This window comes from Haliaeetus albicilla, chromosome 16 (genome assembly GCF_947461875.1).
Source record: "Haliaeetus albicilla chromosome 16, bHalAlb1.1, whole genome shotgun sequence".
NCBI lineage: Eukaryota > Metazoa > Chordata > Aves > Accipitriformes > Accipitridae > Haliaeetus > Haliaeetus albicilla.
The window spans coordinates 24,629,414-24,647,541 of record NC_091498.1 but is presented as its reverse complement, the minus strand read 5'-3'; the positions used below and the strand labels follow the sequence as shown (position 1 = coordinate 24,647,541).

At 44.9% G+C, this 18,128-nt stretch overlaps 1 long non-coding RNA gene across 5 annotated transcripts in view; it reads left to right on the top strand.

Annotated features, from left to right (window-relative positions):
* LOC138689297 (uncharacterized) overlaps positions 1-18,128 on the top strand; it is a 26,557-nt gene extending 8,429 nt beyond the window's left edge. For 2 of the 5 annotated variants that reach the window (XR_011328183.1, XR_011328181.1), the window contains exons 2-5: positions 11,287-12,925; positions 14,623-14,771; positions 16,619-16,801; positions 17,590-18,128. This is a non-coding gene — a long non-coding RNA (uncharacterized lncRNA). The remainder of the gene's footprint in view (positions 1-11,286; positions 12,926-14,622; positions 14,772-16,618; positions 16,802-17,589) is intronic. The other 3 variants (XR_011328184.1, XR_011328180.1, XR_011328182.1) reach the window with 2 other exon arrangements.

Sequence of the window (18,128 nt, the reverse complement as noted above, 5' to 3'; positions counted from 1 at the left end):
AATTTTGTGCTCACACATAAATCTGCACTTCATTGCATTATTCATATTTTCGGGGTTATTTCCCATCCCCTCCCACCCTTTCTCCTTTAGTAATGGTCTTCTCTGAAACTTCCAGGTGCGGGGGGGGCTCTTCTGGGGGGACGGTACCCCAAAACGCAAGGAGGGACCCCAAAACGAACCCCAGCAAGGCTGGGGCGGCTCTGCAGCCGTTTCAGAGGCGGTTGCGGGGGGCTCTTAGCCAAAACCTTCGCTCAGGCTGCGATGAGCAAGGGCTGGGCAGGCACAGTTCCCTCCATCAGGGTCTGTCCCACCCAGGGCAGCGTGATGATTCATTTTTTGAAGGTGTTCCGGGGCTCAGTCCCTCCTTTATTATTATTATTATTATTATTATTATTATTATTATCATCATCATCATCATCGTCATCATCATCATCATCATAATTATTACTATCGCTATCGCTATCACTGTCGCTATCACTATCACTATTTATTCCTATTCCTATTACTTACTATTTTTGCCAGGAAAATGTTTCCTAGAAGCCTTAGGGTGTCCCCAGTGATGGGGGGGCTTGGCTGGGATGGTTTTGGCCAGAGCTTTGGGCTGGAGGAGGGTAGCAGGGCTCACCTGCCCCAGGAAATGAGACAGAGCCAGGGTGACCCTCTGCCCCAAGGTCCCCCCGGTCCCGTCCCCCCCCGGCTCCCCCCCAGCTTCCCTCACGGTTATTGACTGCGGCGCTGCCCGGGATGTCCGAGCCCCTTTTCGGCCTCTCGCCTCACAGATTGTGCGGGAAGCAGCCTGCCTTTTAATCCAAGTCAGAAATGGACCGGGATACATCCTCAATGCAACTAACTGTTTCTAAAAAAAAGACCATCTGGTAATTGTCTTCCTTTAGATCTTCCCTTAATTATGCTTTTAATTAAAGATGGTTCAAGGCATTGGACCACATGAAGGGCAGTAATTACAAATTACATTACAAACCCAACAGATGTAGCTCTATCTGCTGGGAAAAAGGTACCGGAATAAAATTTGACTAAACTTTAGGATAAATTAATCCGCTGCCTTGAGAACAGAAGCACATTTTTTATTATGCAGACTCTAGCCAGGATTTAAGTTCTCTGTCATGATTGTTTTCATATTTCTTTGACATCTATTGATTTGGAGGCAGCTGCAAGGCTTTGTCACAAGAGAGAAGAGCAGTCACAATATATTAGCTTGATGGCATAACTCGAATATGAGTAGGAAGGATAGAAACATGACAGGGAGCCACGTGACCGAGTGATGGGTCTCCAACAAAATAAAGAAATTAATTTTTAATAAAAAGCTTTAAAAATACCACAGCTACTGCAACAGCGACCGAACGACAGAACTTGTTAATTATGTTGGAGCCTCTGAAATTTACCCCTGAAGACTAGCAAGGGACAGGCTTTTAATTTCCAGTTCGGACTCATGCACTGGGCAGAAGTCACAAGGAGCAAAGCCCCCGCATTGGGTGCGCTCGGCTGGAGCCCACCCTGCCCCGGCAGCCAGCCCTGGCCTGGGGATGCTGGGGCACCCGGGCACCGTGGCAGGGCTCCTTTTCCCCGCCAGGCACTGGAAATGAGCATCCCAGTTTGCCCACGATCCGCTCAGAGGCAAAACTCTGAAACCCCAAGTGGAGTTAATGTAAAGCCCCCTCGGTGAGCGGATGCAAAGCAATGCAGACCCGATAGCCTCTGTAATGAGGGAAGGCAGTGCGGGCTCGAAGATTTCCAGAGGGAATATCGCCCCACTAATCTGTGGTCACTGATGGCTCCAGATAAGCTACTTATAATGCATATTGCAGGGCTGCAGGAATACAGGCGTACGAACTCTTTTAAAATGACCTGGTTTGCAGGGGCTGGCTGGCACATCGGGAGGAGATCAAGAAATTACAGGCGCAAGGGTTTACGAAACCCAGTTCTGGTTCAGTGGATAAAGACATCACTGATGATCAAGGGGCTGTTTTTAAGTCTACCTCCAGTTCAAAGTATGCATCTCTCACGCATTTTGCCAAAATCCTGTGCTAAATGTGTAACTGGGAGCTCAAAGTATTTGAGCAGGTTTGGGCAAGGTAACAGAATTTCCCTGTCTGGGGGAGGCTGTTTGTTAAAAGCAGTCATTGAAGTCAAGCTGGAGAGCAGGGACAGTGAGGATTCACATGTCAGACGCTCCATCAGACCATTAAAAAGAAATTAAGTTGGGACGTTTTGTCTTCCCCTCTCCCAACTCCACTTCTGTGGGAAAATCACAACAAAAATCCGGCCAGCGCCTTAACGTGGGGGGTGAGGCTGTCTCCCCTTCAAGCCGTGACACAGTCTGCGATGCCTTCGGCATCTCTCGAAGGTGAAATTGGACACAAGAGGCTTTGGGTGCGAGGCTGCTCGGAGTTCCCCCTTTTTGCCTCCAACCGCTTGCACCTGCACCCCCCGAGACCTTCCCGACTGTGGGAGCAGTTCACGGGCACCCCGAGTGCTCAGACTAAACACGTGCGGGGTCGTACCACGTCTTGGCTTCCCTCTCACACACGTAGACACAAATGGTGATGCTCTTCCCGTCCTGTCTCAGGCTCGATTTCCAGCGTGCCTCTGCTGAGCTGAGCACGACGGGACCTGGCCCAGCTGCTTTCGGCCCCAGAAGACGCTGCAGCACAAACCAAAGACAGATTAACGCACACGCACACCCCTTGCACCCGACCTCAGCTATACATTCACACTTTCGCACACCCTCCATTAATAGACTCCCATTTTTTTCCTTCTGAGGAGCACTAACCCCTGTGAGCGTCTAACCCGTTTTCTTACCAATTTCTGGATTTCATCCTGTGTGTGGTGGAGAAACATGAACAGCTCCTCTTGGTTTCTCGGGGCCCTCGTGTCAGGAAGGTAGTTATTTGGACAGACCTCTTCAAATGCCTCCTAATCAGCCGACTCTGGGTTTCCAATAATACTGTAATTTATGATTGCCAAGTGTCAGTAGGTATGGTTACACAGATGCGATGTGCAAAACAATACAGCTCCTAGACTCTCATTTTGTTTTAAAATGAGCAAGTATAATACTCCTCTATTTGTTCAAATTTTAGCCCTGTATTTTGCTATAATTTTCCACTTTCTAGAAGTGACCCTGACGACAAAATTCCATATCAGAAATGCAGAATAATTTCAGGTTTAAAAATGATGTTACTGTGAAAATTACATATGCTATCCAGGAAAACCTATGTATATAACGCAACTGGTCAATATAAGATTATACATCTTCCTGAAAAGCTCATACTGCTTATTTATATGGAAACTTTTTGTATGGCTTTGCATAACAGCAAACAAAAACTTTTGCCCCAAATTGCAATAGTGCTTTTAGATCAGATGCAATATAGAATATAAATTTATTGAAATATATTTATATCCTGTATTTATATCTATATATTAGATCTATATTCTACATGGAATAGAAATATATTTAAGTAAATCCATATCTATAATATGTTTATAGTCTATATAGACTATATAGAAATAGATTTCTATAATACTTCATTTCTTTGTGATTTGATTGCTCTGCCTGTGGCCCCATGTGTCGCCATTCAGAAAGGATGCAATGTGTTACCGGACAAATGTTTCTTTGTGAAATATGTGAAAGGCTACAGATGTTTTTCTGATCTGCTGGGTAAATCTCAGACCCTTTTTGGTGACGTGGTCTGTACTTGTTTACACAGCAAGGAAGCAAGTGAGGCATGCTTTTCTTTGAGTTGCGAGGCTCACCAGATATAAAGTTAAAGCCATATACACAGCTCTGGCTTTCACAGGTCTGATCCAAAGCTCGCTGACGTGATGGACAAATTCCCAGGTCCACGTGATACGGTCACTAGGGTGAAATCACAGCTTGCACAGTGCATGATGGTGTTTGTGTCAATAACTGAATACCGCAGTTTTTATTTCTATTCTTCTTTCATGATCAATACTAAGCACATTATTTTTTCCTATTGTAGTCTTAAATTGAGCTTTTTCTTGAAAAATGAGAGTTCTTATAGCTATTTAGTGTGGAGAATGTACAGCCTTATATATGAATTACGTGGTTCTGGGGGTCTGGCCGGTACGTTGGGTAGGGATTGAAAGCAGACAGCAAACGAAGTACATGGAGGAGTCTGTGTCTTTAACAGCATATCTCACAGCCATGATCGTTATTCACGTGTGAATCGTATTTCATGCAGTAATGATGTTGCATAAACTAGCAGTTTCAGAGGTGTAGAGTAGATGCAATAATGTCAGCCTTTTTCGGCGCACAAGAGCCTATTCCTTGGAGTTTCTCTGAGCTGATGTTGTCTGCAGAGGGTCATGAGTTGGGAACGTCTGCGTGATTCACAGCGGCAAAACCTAGCTCTGCAGGTCAGTCTAAGTGACCAGAAAATCCTTCTGTAAGGCTGTCATGCACTTTGTGAAGCCGTGTTTTTAAACATGTGTATGGATGGAATTTTGTAATTTTTCTCCGGTTTTAAAGATGGATTGTCTCAATAACACATCATCATAGCGAACAAAGGGTGAGAAAATACTCTCTCCAAGCAGAACAGAAGCAAATTTGACACTTCCAAAAAGCACTTATAATTACTTTCCTGGACATAGCCATATCATGTTTTTAAGGTGTAATATTTTGGAGTTCAGTCCCTGTTAGACGTTTGTGTTAGGCATTGTATTTGGGGTATACCTTGCTCAGTGGTAGCAACTTCATCCGTAGTGGGTCAGATATTGCAGGCTTTACACGGAGACTGGAAAACTGCCCATTCTGCACCTCTGCCAGCGTGTTCTTTCCAGTTAGGTTTGGGAATAGATTACAATTTGGGTAAAGAAAGAATGTATATTGATATATTAATCTTAGAGTAAGTGGGGAAAGCTTGAAGCTGCTGTGTTGTTTGGAAAGACAGAAATACTCTGTGGGGACAATATCCAGGGTATTTGTGGGAATTCCTAGTAATTCTAGGGTATGTCTATTACATGGCTTTTCAGTGTAATACCCAAATTCATCATCTATGTGTGCATTAGATCTTAAAGATTAACTGAAATCTGAACATTTCTTCATAGATTTTTACTTTTTCTGATTAATTTAAAATTGAGAAGTTTGAGACATTGTTAGGAACTTTTCCCTGCTTTCTTTAGCCAGTTAGTCAGTTGTCCTTAGTCAGCGAGTTGCAAACCATTTCTCGTAAACATTTGCATTGCATTGAAGTTCAGTTACATAAAATATTGTGTAAGTGTGTACGTTTGGAGGACTCTGGGTGTGTGTGTGTGCGCGCGCGTGTGTGTGCGCATTCACACACCTATAGACAGGGCGCCTCAATTTTCTGGGTCTCTCGGAAAGAGAATCTCTCTTTTTGTTACAAGGACACGTTTATCTGTATACAATCTGCTGTGGGGCAAGGATGTCAAAGGGATAACGCTACGCATGCAAACTCCAGATAAAGATACAGCAGGACAGGATTTTTTCTGTATGTCCATTCTTACAAACAAGGTTTACTGATTGGCACTGGGAGCCAAATACTTCCTTCACTTCACCACCTCACCAAACCTGATCAGGAAAGGTACCTATGCTTGTAGAATACAAGTGGATTTCAAAACAAGGCAAATTTGGGGCAAAGCCAGAACATTCGCGGATATTGAAACTGTTCTCTTTTTTCTTGTCTTAAAAAAGAAAACAGTGTTGGTCTGTCTGCAAGTGTCTGGCTGTTGATTAGTGGTGTGTACCACAGTGGGGTTTTGAAGGACCCACACGTGGTCCTGAGCCTTCTCAGCTGGGCAGCGGCAGAGCACTCTCTGTTTCCATTAACTTTTACGTGGTTTCCCCAATGAAATCAGAAATCCAAAAGCAAACCCCATCACTCAGGGACAAAGTATAGATTTGTCACAGCCCTTGGAGGACACCGAGAATCCTAAAATCAATGACTGGATTACACTGATCCGTATTTGCAGATGTCTGATCTGCATTAGATACAGTATTGATAGGTTTCTTCATTTTACCGAAGCGTTTCAGATCACCACGCGAGAAGGCACAGTGAAACAGTAATTACATTTTCTGGTGTGAGAAATATTTCTTAAGGAAGCTGAAGCCATGGCGTTTGATATGGCTGTAAATTGCTGCTGCCTCCTGCAACATGTCTGAGCATACATTTGATTACGATATTGTTGTGCTACATATGTTTTTGCAGTAACAACCATACATTTCTGATTCGAGCACTGGGATGGAGACACATGTACATGCATGTGTGTGTGTAGACAGGGAGACAGAGCCTTTCCTGGAGACGTACATTTCAAATATTTGATGCTGCTATTTCACCACTCGTTTCTTCAGGTACACATACCCAGTTAATACTAAATACTGCGATGTAGAAAATGGCATGAATAGTGAAATTGGTAGGACATTAAAAAAAAATCAGAACTGTAATATTTTATGTTATATTTTTTGAGTAGTAGGACTTTACATTACCAGTAATAGTGGGGTTTTGGGGAATAAGGGGATTGTGGCCTGGGTATAAATTGCTTTTTAGAACGGATATTGTTAAATACAAAGAGTTAGACGATACAGAGCAGCGAGCAATTGCTACATGCATCAAACAGAGATCCATATTGATCTAAATAATATGTGATTAATACTAACCACATCTGGCAGAAGTGTGCATCATAGCCCAAAGCCAGATTTACACCTAGATGTGAAAACCAGAGACTAAAGCTGCGTGGAGGAAAGCTTAGTCTCTCTGAGGCTGATGGAAGTTCAGGCGTTGCCCTCCCCTTTCCCTGTCTGCTGCTTGGTGTTCTACTGCAGTCATCACTTACTCGATCCACAATCTGCAGGTAAAAGGAAAGAGATATGACTCAGATACTGCAAATTTTGCAGATTTTGCACTTGGATGTCCAGATTTTCCAGACAACAATGTGTTTTTCTAAGGGTTTTTTCATGAAGTCCCAGCATCCTGCGTGATTTCTCTCTGAGTCACATTCCGAATCCCCCTATTTAAACAAAAATCTCCCCTTTACTTCAGTCAGATTTTGACTAACAGCCATAACATCCTCAGATAGTTGTTTCAAAATCTGCTGTACAGCTTGTGCACAAACACGCAGCTTGCATTCATGAATGTGTGTGTCCCAGGCTCTTAAATTCATGAGGGTGCAATGGAGGCTCAGGCACATCAGTAGGTGCTGAAATTCTTAGATAATAAGGAATTTATAGCAGCTTTAGAATTGATTTTTTTCCTTGTCTTCAGCCATGCTCTTAGCGATGTTTATTGCACATAGTCATATTCTTTGCATATTTGGAGGACTAAATTAAGCAGCTATGCTACATGTACATCTCTTGGAGCCTATGCATGAAGCAAGATTAAAAAAGGATCTAGAATTAAGGGAGTGTTACATTTTCCCTAAAAATATTATCCAAAGAATGAAGCTGATACAACTAATGTGCTTTATAGTAAATAGGTATAACCAAATTAATTACTTTTAGATACCACTCTAGCCATTTCAGTTTGAATCAAACCAAACCACTGAAAAAAGCTGTGGTAAAGGGAAGAACTATCAGTGAGGAAGAATAGATATTAAGAGAGAGGAAAGTCTAATGAAAGGAAACCCTATATTGACAGATTATGTAGCGCAGAAGGAGATGGAGCAGAAAAAAGCAGTCAAACACAGACAGAAATATGCTGTTTAGCAGGAGGGGGCAGCTATGTAAGCCAGCTCCAAATTGTGTGATTTGCCCTTCCCCTAAAATGTAAGGCAAACTCTCTTTAACGCCGAAAACTTTCTGGAGCCCCGAATCCTTGGGGGAAAAGGGCACAAAAGGGGCCAAACGCAGAGCCTTCGGCGAGCTCTAAGCCACGTACAGCCACCTGCCCGCACCCCAGGCTGGCACTTCTTCACAGGTCCCACAGATCCAGTTAGGTTTGGTTTGGACACGAGGTGCTGCCCGCCCATCTCGGCCTGAGAGCGTGGGACGAAACCTGCAGCCACCTCCGACAGCACAAGGGTGGCCCAGCCAGGCTTTAGACAATTTCTTTGTAATTTGTCCCCGAGACAGACAGTGTTTGCTGGAGTGTGGCGACGGTCCCTGAGGGGTGCTTCTACAGACCCTGCTCCTAAAAATATTTTGCATGTGCTTTTGCAAGGGATTTCAGTTAAGGCTCTGCCTGAATCTTTGCAGGCTCAGGGATCAGTATCTTAATTATAAAGTGGCGTCCATGGATGTAACTGATTTTGGGTAAGAAAAATCTTTGTATATCACAACTAATGAATGCATGGTTATGGTAAGAACAGAGCAAACCAGCCCTTGCATTACAATGCTTAGAAATGAATTGGACTCACTTAGGTTCCATAGGCTGTTTTGCAAATGACTTTTGTCTCACGTGGCATGAAAAAAAATTATTTTACTAATATGAGACACTCCAAAGTAATAAAGACTGTCCCAGGATCTAGCACTTCCTTAATACTGGTAATTTATGTTGCTTTTAACCACTAATCAGCCATCTATAAATGGATCACCTGAGCAAATTCATTGAGAAAACTGCAGAAGTGCATTTTTGAGCACAACTCTCTCACTCAGTAGAATGCTGACATTTTACTAAGTGGATTTTACCTCCAGGAATAAAACATTGCATGCATTAATTTTGCACATTTTTAATTATATTTTATTGCCCAGCAAAGCATATCCGCAAATATCCTCATGTATATAGAGAGCTGGTATCATGGCAGAACAGGTCTGTGCCTGTGTCTGAAGGGGTCACTGAAAACTAGGCGTGCGAGTTCCCAAACGGCAGCATAAGCCCGCCGAATATTAACAGCAGTTTATATAGGCTGCTTCAGTGAGGATGAGATGTGCAAAAAATGTCTTCCAGCTTGCACGTAAGTGGTAAAAATACAGAAAAATATTACGCAGACAGCAACTGCTTTTCAAATGTGAATGCCATGGTCACAGTCACATAATCATTTTGGAAGGCTCTTTGGCGATGGGTTCATAATATGGATTAAAGGCCAGAAAAATGCAGTGTTAAATAGTGCGACCATACTCTCCCAAGCACAAACCAAGGCATCATATACCAGGAAAACATGCCGTAACACTCCAAGCGTTTTTTTTATCAAGGGAAGAAGGTGTTCATAGATGTTCAGTGTCCAGAACCCACTTGAAACCTTTGTGCCTGATTTTCAGAAGCTTTGTGCCCCTGCACCGGGATGGGGAGAGGCTCTGGATCAGGCCCTGCATGAATGCTCCTGAAAGCTGTTAGCACTGGCAATTTTAATTTGCTATGAAAGCTTGACATACATATATATAAAATGCAATGGAATAAAAGGAAGAGCCCAGATGCTGTCTCAAAATTGTAAAGTGATTTCCTATTTTCACTTGTATCTGCAAAATGTTATCAAAATATTAGCTGCATAGTGCAATAGGAAAGGGAATCAGTCTTGGAAGGTCTTAGACTCATGAATGATTTCCTCTGGCACCAAGAAAACCTACTCACGCCTCCAACTTTAGGAAGAGTGAATATACTCACAGAAATCCCCACTAGTCTCTGCCCTGAAGCGAGCTTCTTAACTTTAGGATCACTTTTATTTAAGTTTCTTACATTTCAGCAAAATGCAGCAGAGCTTGACAAATTCATTTTGCGAGAGAAAGTCTGCTACAACTTGTTTGCTTTCTGGGTTTGAAATGGAGACACAGTGGAAAGCATTCCTAAAAAAGAAAAAAAGATTTTTTTCACCACAGTTAGGCTAAATTTTACAAGGACTGTAGCACATCATTGTCTACACGGGCAGGTATTCGCGTGGTTAATAAGCAGTGTTGTTAAAAATCTGCATATACATTTCAGGTGCAGTTCAGTTATTTGGGCTTACAGATTTTACCTTCTCAGGCAAAGAAAATAATTTTATTTTTGTAAATAAGTTTTTTTTGAATGCAAATTTACAATTAGTTTTTGAATAGCAAGAAATAGTTATTAGAAACTAATGAATTCTGTCAGGACCTTGAAATTATAAGTATGCACTGAACTGGATCGCTCAGTTTAATCTCCAGTGTCTTTGACTTCACTAAGTAGGTCAGACCAGCAGTGAGTACAGATGTCATAAGATAAGGTTAAAAATCCAAGCAAAAATATGGAAAACATGTGATCCCCAAACTCTGCAACTCAATGAATACTTAAAAACCCTCAAACCTGTTCTCGGGTAAGAAGCCATATCTGCAGAAGGTCTAACTACTAATTTTCTTCTCAGGAAACAATTCAGAGACAGCTGTTGGTAGCAGAGGCTATCTAAGGAGAAATGAGATTAAATATGGGTTCATTAGGACTCTGTCCTTACTTTGCACAGAGGGTTGTCTGCAGACAGTGGGACGGGTCAGGCAGGACAGACGTGTGTCCTTGCGAGTCCCTGTCCTGAACCTCAGAACTGCGCTTGAACAGCAGGAGCCATCTCAGCCATCCCTGGGAAAAGGCACTTGGGGCTCATTTCTGATTTAGGCTACCAAATGCTATGAGGAGCTTCACAAAAAATGACTTACTGCATTGGTGCCGCACAAAAATATCCCATATATATACCATGCCCCCCCCTCAGGGGTCTGGGGTCATGGTAGCTGAAATGGGATCCGGGGTGCAAGGCGGCGCTGGGGATGTGCCCAGCCTGGGAGGGCGCGGGGTTTGCACCCCAGGCTCATGGCGTTGCCCGCTGTGGGGACAGGGTGTGACGGGGGTAGGCACATCCCGAAACGTGACCCGTGTTGGCGTGTCTCGAGACGTCACCAGGATGGCATGTGCTGTGACGCAGCTGAGAGCAGCCTCTGCCCAGGGGCAGGGCCGGGAAAGGGCAAGGGCGATACCTAAATCCCAGAGGTGTCACTGGGTCACCTCCGTCTGCCGTCCCCAACGGGCACGGGGTGCAGCCCGGGCACTGCCCTTCCCGCGGGAGCTCCCGGGCACCGCAGGGCACCGCTGCAAGGCGGCGTTTGGGCAGGCGGCACCGGTCCCAGCTGCCTGGAGCTGTCCCCAGCTGGGGGACAAGTGAGTGGCACCGGGAATTAATACGCACAGATAATTCTTAACGAGGCTTAGACCATGAGGGTGCTGATTCAAACCTGCAGAGGGTCTGGGCAGGGAGAAACGTGCTCGGGTGAGTGCTGGCCTGTGGACGTGCTGTCTGGGCTGGCCATGGTGCCTCATCTCCCCTTCCGAAAGGGCTCGTCGGTGTCCTTTCTTAAAATCATGGAAAGACTATAAAAATAGCACATTTAGGGGTTCCCTCTGTCTCCTACTTTTTGAGGTTTCCCCCCCAGTCAGAGGGACTGGAAATGCATCTCTGAAGGAAAACTGAGCTGCTCACAGAAAAGCCTGACCCTGGGAGCCAGATCCCAAACAGCAGCAAGTACCACCCAGCTCCTGAAAACCTGCCGGAGCCAGGGGCACCGGCAGCTTGGGAAGAGGCTGGCATTTGTGCTGGAGCATCACCCTGTGCCGGCAGCATCCCAGTGCTTCAGGGAGGGTTTCCTCAAACTTTCACCTTCCCGCAATAGAGGTAGGGGAGATGTGGGATGTGCTGACATAGGATGCTGCTGTGGGATGTTGATGAGGATGCATCCTGCCCACGTCACGCTGCACGCTGAGGCTGGCCATTGCTCCCTGAGGCCAGAGGAGGCCTTTGGGGAGGATGCCCCAAACTGGGACTGACCTTGCAATGTAGCCCTGCGATGTCACGGCTGCAGGTGGGCACCGTGGGCCAGGTGCTGGCAGCAGCGAGCCGGTCCTGGGGACCTGGCTGTGCCCCATCCTGTGCCGTGAGCCCGGTTTCAGCTGTGGCTGTGGTGGGAGCCGGCATGAGTCCAGGATGCCCAGGCTGTCACCCTGGTTTGCTCTCACTGCAGCGCTTGCTGCCGCCTGCCAAGCGAGCAGCATAGGGGAGACAGCAGATAATGCACCGTATTGTGCTCTCCCAGCACCTTTTTCTCTTCCACAAGCTAGTCATTGTGCGCGTTTTATCGCGATTAAACTCCAGATGAACATCAAAGGGAAAGGAGTTCATCAAAACAGGGATGAAACAAAAGGCTTTTAAAGCGCGGTTATCGTGCACCAAGCAATGCTTTTCAAAGGCAGAAAAGTTCACGTTAAATATAGACTACCTTACTGGCACTGCTTTAATGGCAAGAGCACCCAGGCGACCCTCTGCGCCATCCGGCAGCCGTACTTGTTGCTGGAGCTATTACAGCAAATCCCTCTCCATTTTCGAGGCTCTGTCATGCGTGGGTGCCGGAGCTGGCCGAGGCCACTGGTGTGCAGGGAACAGCCAGCAACGGCCTGGGAAAGCACATGCTTTATTCATACAAGTGAGTGGCACTTTTCTGCTCAAAATATAAATAGTGAATGTTTTTTTCTAATGAAGTGCTCTCTAATGACAGTTGGGAGGCTTTGCTTTTCCCCAGGAATAAATGCTGGGAACTCAAATAACCAGGAGTAGTTTTACAATTTACAATCATGTTTATAAGCTATAAACTCTGTAAAATGTACTGGCCACTAGAGAATTTTAAAATCCAGTTGCAGCTCATGCACAAGCTCATTTTTTTTACTAAAATGCGAAAAAAGAACTAGTGGGAGATGGGGCGAGGGAAAGGCTGGTTATGGGATTAGCACTTCTTGCCTGGGGAAGGCAGAGCAGGTCTCCTTAGGAAGAAGTCCTTTAGATAAGGTCACGTTCCAAGAACAAGCCTGAGGTCTGATCCAAAGTCCTTGGCATCTGGGACAAGAAACAATGGGATTTTAAACTCACAAATACATATTTATTACTTACTTGATTACTTACTTTTTTCCATTAAACCAGAACATTTTTTCATTAAGACAAGTTGACATCTTCCCGTTTCCCATTCAGTAATTGCTCCAGTGAGATAAAGCACAATAAAGTGGAGCAGAAGGTAAGAAATATTTCAGCCCTCAGCGAAGAAAGTGAATAAAATTCACAGTCTTGGGGACAATAAAGGATTTTTTTTTTTTAAATATCTGTGGAGAAATACATTGTTTATGGATTTGGAGAGCTAGATCATGGGAAAAAGAGAAAATGTCCCCTATTTTCCAGTCCTGCAATCACTGCCAAATTCCCATTGAGGTGATGCTCATTTTGTGCCAGAAAGACAGCATATTGCACAAAGCAATTTTCATTCTCAGCTCTAGGTAAGAAGTTTGTTACCATGGGCTTACAAGGGGATCGATTTATTCACCCCAAAAGTGGAAGCCTGAGGGACGTGGGCTGTAAGGTCTGTTTTGTGGGCAAGGTGGGTACAGGCCACTTTCTGTTAAACCTATAAAGTGAAAGGTTTTGTAGGCAGAGTGAGTACATCTGTTTATCTAAAATGACACCCTTGCTATTAGTAGCTAGAAAAACTGAAAGGCAACAAATCCAAATAAAAATCTGAGAGGGAAAAAAAGCCTCTTAAAGTCTTCTACTATCAAAGCCAGCCATGCCCTCTCCACTAGCTTATTTTTAAAAGCGACCCATGCAGGGAATATATGTGCCAAAGAAATCCACGGGCTGAGGGTATTACGTGGTGTGATCCAGACAAAGAGGATATTTTTTTGTAAGTCCATATCAAGCTGAACACAAAGATAATCCAAGCTACAGAAAGCCTGCAGGTCGCTACAAAAACCCCAAGAAAGCCTCTGCAAGAAGGGGTAAACAATTAACAGAAATTTTAAATCAATGCGCTGTCACCTTAATAGCCAGCGAAGTCAACTAAGACGGGTGTAATATGATGAGACAGTTTAATTCTTGTTATGACATTAGCTGCAGACTTTTACAACAGCTGAAAATGCTGGAGTGAGAAGAGTTTCCAATTATCACTGAGCTACGATACACAACTCTGGATTAGACTGAGGCATGAACAAGGGCTCCTCAGCCTGACAAGCAACATGCAAGAAAAGCCGCAGAAGTTTCCAAAATCCGATAAAGATATTTTCCCGTCTCTCCTTTTGCCGATACGTTTTTGAAAAGGTTTATTTCAGATAAAATAAGACCATTTTTAAGAGCCTGGCAATGAAACCAGCTCCCAAGCTGTGTGTGATACAGTATTATATATCATAAATCCGCACATCCCGGAGGTGAACTGAACCAATCTGAAGCAATTCTGTTTTCCCAGCATTAAGCTTCAAAAAATTAAAAGTCACCCAGGCTTGAAGCGCAGATAGACAGGTAATAAGCCATGACAGCACTTCACGGGAATCCGCAGGAATAGGCAAGTAGGTCTGGGTGTCAGCCATATAAATATGATCATCAGACCCAAAGCTCCGAATAATACCGCCAAGTGTGAGCATGTCAATATTAAAGGCAAGCGGGCTGTGAACAGGAGCCCGAGGCAGCGGGGAGTTTAGTGGATGGCCTGCTGGCTGGGGAGGCTGTGCCCCTTCCCCAGAGAGGAGCTAAGCCAGTCCAAAAATGCAGATCCCTGAGCTGGGAATGGGCTGTAATTCACACACCGGTGGGAAGGATCTTCTTCTGGGTAACATAGAGCGGTGCTCACTGGCAGGGGACTTTTTTTTTCATGTTTTGGGATGGTTTTGCCCCAGTTTTATTTTATAGCTTGTTTTTGATCTTTTTTTTTTTTGTAAACCTCACAAGAACGACACTGCTCCTGGACCCTGTGTACGGAGGAGGATTTATCATGCCAAACCATGCACCTCCTTCATGGCTTTTGGCAGTCTCTTGGGGGCAATTGCAAACATGAGACGTAGCTGGGACGTTTGAAATAGCGACTCTTTAATGCAAAGGTGGGCCGTTTTGTATTGCTCATGTCACATTGCTCTGTCTTTTTTAATATTGCTTTTGGAAAAATGGGTCACAGTTTCCTTTTCAGATCATAAAGAGAGAAATCATTTTGTCAGGCCTCCCCCTGTACAGTGCTTCTGGGTTTCGTCCATGTTATTTCCTGTAGCTGAGAATATAGGGTCTAGAAAGGAGAAAAGTAGCCTGGTAAGAAGATAACTGGGGAAAGCCCCACCCTGAGCTGGAAAAGGTCTTTGCTGAAAAATAAGTTGTAATTCACTAAAATACCTTTTCCACTCTCATGAAAGCCCCGTGAGTGCTCCACATTCACTGACTGCATCCCAGAAGTCCCCCCCACCCCCGGTTGGGTAAGGCCTTTGCTGAAAAATAAGTCATCTCTCTCTAAAATGCCTTTGCCTACTCTTTTTAAAAGCCCTGTGAGTGTTCGCAGAAGTCACCCCAGGTGGCTTAGACTGCAGAGAGCAGCAAGGGTCTTGCTGCCCCCGTAAGGAAAAAGAGGATGTCACAGAGGGAGAAAAGCTGCAACTCCACTCAAACCCCCCAAATCCTAGCAGGGGAGACCTGTCTGAAGTCAGTCCTCATTTTTTCTTTTTCAGCAGTCTTTATCTGGCAACTCATTTTTAAATAGGTTGACCCGAAAAGTCGCTGTGTCATGCAGTACCTTATTCTGCATGATAAGGTAAGATAATTTCTCATTAAAATGGTTGGCTTTCAACCTCCTCCCCTCCCTGGTGAATGAATAAATAAATAAATATGCTTGAATATGTTCTGGAAATGCTCTCTGCTATTTGCAAAGCAGAAAGGAAAGTTTTGAGTTTGGCACGCGCTGCCCTCTCCCAGCCACTTTGGGGGCCAAGGGGCAGCTGAGGGGTGGCCGAAGGGTGGCCAAGGGGTGGCCAACGGGTGGCCAAGGGGTGGCCATCTCCTTGCAGGTGCCCCGTGTCCTGCAAAACACTCCTTACCTGCTTGGCTCTGCGCTCAGCCCCTTCACACACAGTTTCACTACCCCCGTGCAGCCTGCAAAACTCTCAGTTCAGGATGTCACTTGCTGTCTGCTCCTCTCCCAAAAATTCACCTCCAGCTTTTTTATTCCGTGATGCCAAATCCCTGGAGTGAAAAGGGGCTTTCATGCCTTTATATGGAATTGCAAACCTGTATTAAGCCTCAAAAGATGTTTTTATCGAAAAATCTCAACAGCTGCCAACTTCCCTAAATCCCAAACTATCATTACACATTTAGTCTTAGACAGGGGATTTTTCTGGATCTTCCCTCCTGACCCAATGATAAAGCCAAGTTGGTTTGAGATTGAAGATTCATTTATCTCTCCTTGGCAATTATCTCTATTACTGCCCACAATCCTTCCCAATCTTTTTAAACAACATCCTGCTATTAAAGCCACTTGGCAAGCATTTAAAGCCCTGGGATAAGTTAACCATGCACAAAATATCCCACTTGGGGAAGGATCCAGCTATAAAAATAAATGGTTTGCGTTCCGAAGGCCATGGTTCAGGATGGGTATTCTTCATTTGTGAAGAGAGGTCATCATTGCTGACAATAAAATTATGTAGGACCTGATCCTCCCCCACTGAGCTCAATAGTAAAATCCCTCCTGATTTCAATGGTGTTTTCCGGGGTCAGTCGCCAGGAAAGCCGACATTCCACAAAGTTGCTGAAAATCTATAATTGGATATATTAAGAGGGCTTTCAAAGAGATGTCAGATTTGGAGGCTTAGTGTAAACCATGCTGCAAAGGGGATCATTTCCTATAACCGAATCAATAAAGCTTTTTTTTTAATGTCACTTTTCTACTTGATCTCTGAGGGCGGAAAAGCTAAGCTGTGGAGACTCACCATCAGCACGGAGGAGGTGCCGGGAGCCTGGCCGGAGGGTGAGCCACTAGCCGGTGGGAAAGATCCTGCCAAGTGACCTGGTGTAAGCTGCCAATGTGAGGGGTGTAATCCTGCAAGCGTTTGATCCAGTGGCTTTGCTTACACTATGGAGGTAACTCGTGCGTGTAAGTACTGAAATACCGATCCCTTATTTTCATGGGGTTGCTGGTCTCCTGTCACAACACATCTCTTTGGGAGATATGATTGAGAGTTTTGATGAATTTTGCCCTGCCTTACATGTCTATATTTAGTAAAATGAAGCTTGGTTTGTATCTTTGGAACGAGATATGGATTTATCCCCCAAACGCATTTTTTAACTCACGAGCTGTACTTCAAAGTGTTCTTTAACACCACTTTGAAAATGCTCACTGGTAGTTCTTTAGGAATTAGAAATCTTCCACTTCTACTTACATGGTGCTTTTCTGGCTGACGAGCATCGTTTTCCCTTTGGTTCTCACGTGGAGAAAGGGTCACTCGGCACGGAGTGGCTGTGCCAGGCAGGGCAGGCGTGGGGGCAGCAGCCTCACGGAGACGGGCACCGATGGGCCCGAGGGGCTCCTCCTGTTGGGGGACTCCAGGGCAGGGACACCGGTGTGGCATTTGCACCAGGTTGCTTCGCCCTCGCAGCAGCCTGATTTGTAAATGTGTGTGGGTCGTCTCCCCTCCAGTGTCCCCATGCCACGTGCCCCAGTCATACTGGTGGGAATGGGGAGACACCGGCAGCTCCCACAGGTGACGCTGCCATCACTGCCGTCGGGACCTGCCGCAGGTCCCCTCTGTGCTTCAATCACACTTCCCCCTTGTTTCTCTTTCCCTACCACGTTGGTGAAGCAGCCCTCCATGGGGCCACAGTCACAAAGCTTGCTCCTCGTTCCTAGAGAGCCTGATTTTTTTTTTTCCCTTTCCTTTTCAGTGAAAGCTGAAATTCAGCAGAAACTGATGAGACCACCATGGAGAAACGCTGGTTCACTGCACTGGCTAGTACCAGCTTGATCTGGCTCCGGCTCTGGGATGAGCAGCCTACAAACACAGTAATGAAAAGAAATATTCTGAAAAGGATGAGTCAGCTGGAGGCCGGTGGGGAGAGCGTGCGGGATCTGACTGGAATTTAAAAAGTTATGAGGCTACATGTTGTTTTGAGCCCTGCCAGTGGAGAAACCCATACATGCAAAACGCTTTGTCATCTGGCATAATTATGTTTGCTGATTAGCTGGTGAACTCTTTTCAAAATGTTTTAGACAATAGTAAGTTCTTCAAATATAAAAACTTCCTGCTGACACCACGACAAAGGCCTGCTTTACGCATTATTGTGAACTGTCTTCCCCAGACCCCACCAGTCTATTGAACAGCCGTGAAATTGTTCTCTTATTATGTATTAGATGACTTACCTATTAAAACAGTTGAGGTAGCTTCACACCTTCACTTCTGTGCTGTAAGCACATCTGTGCTGGT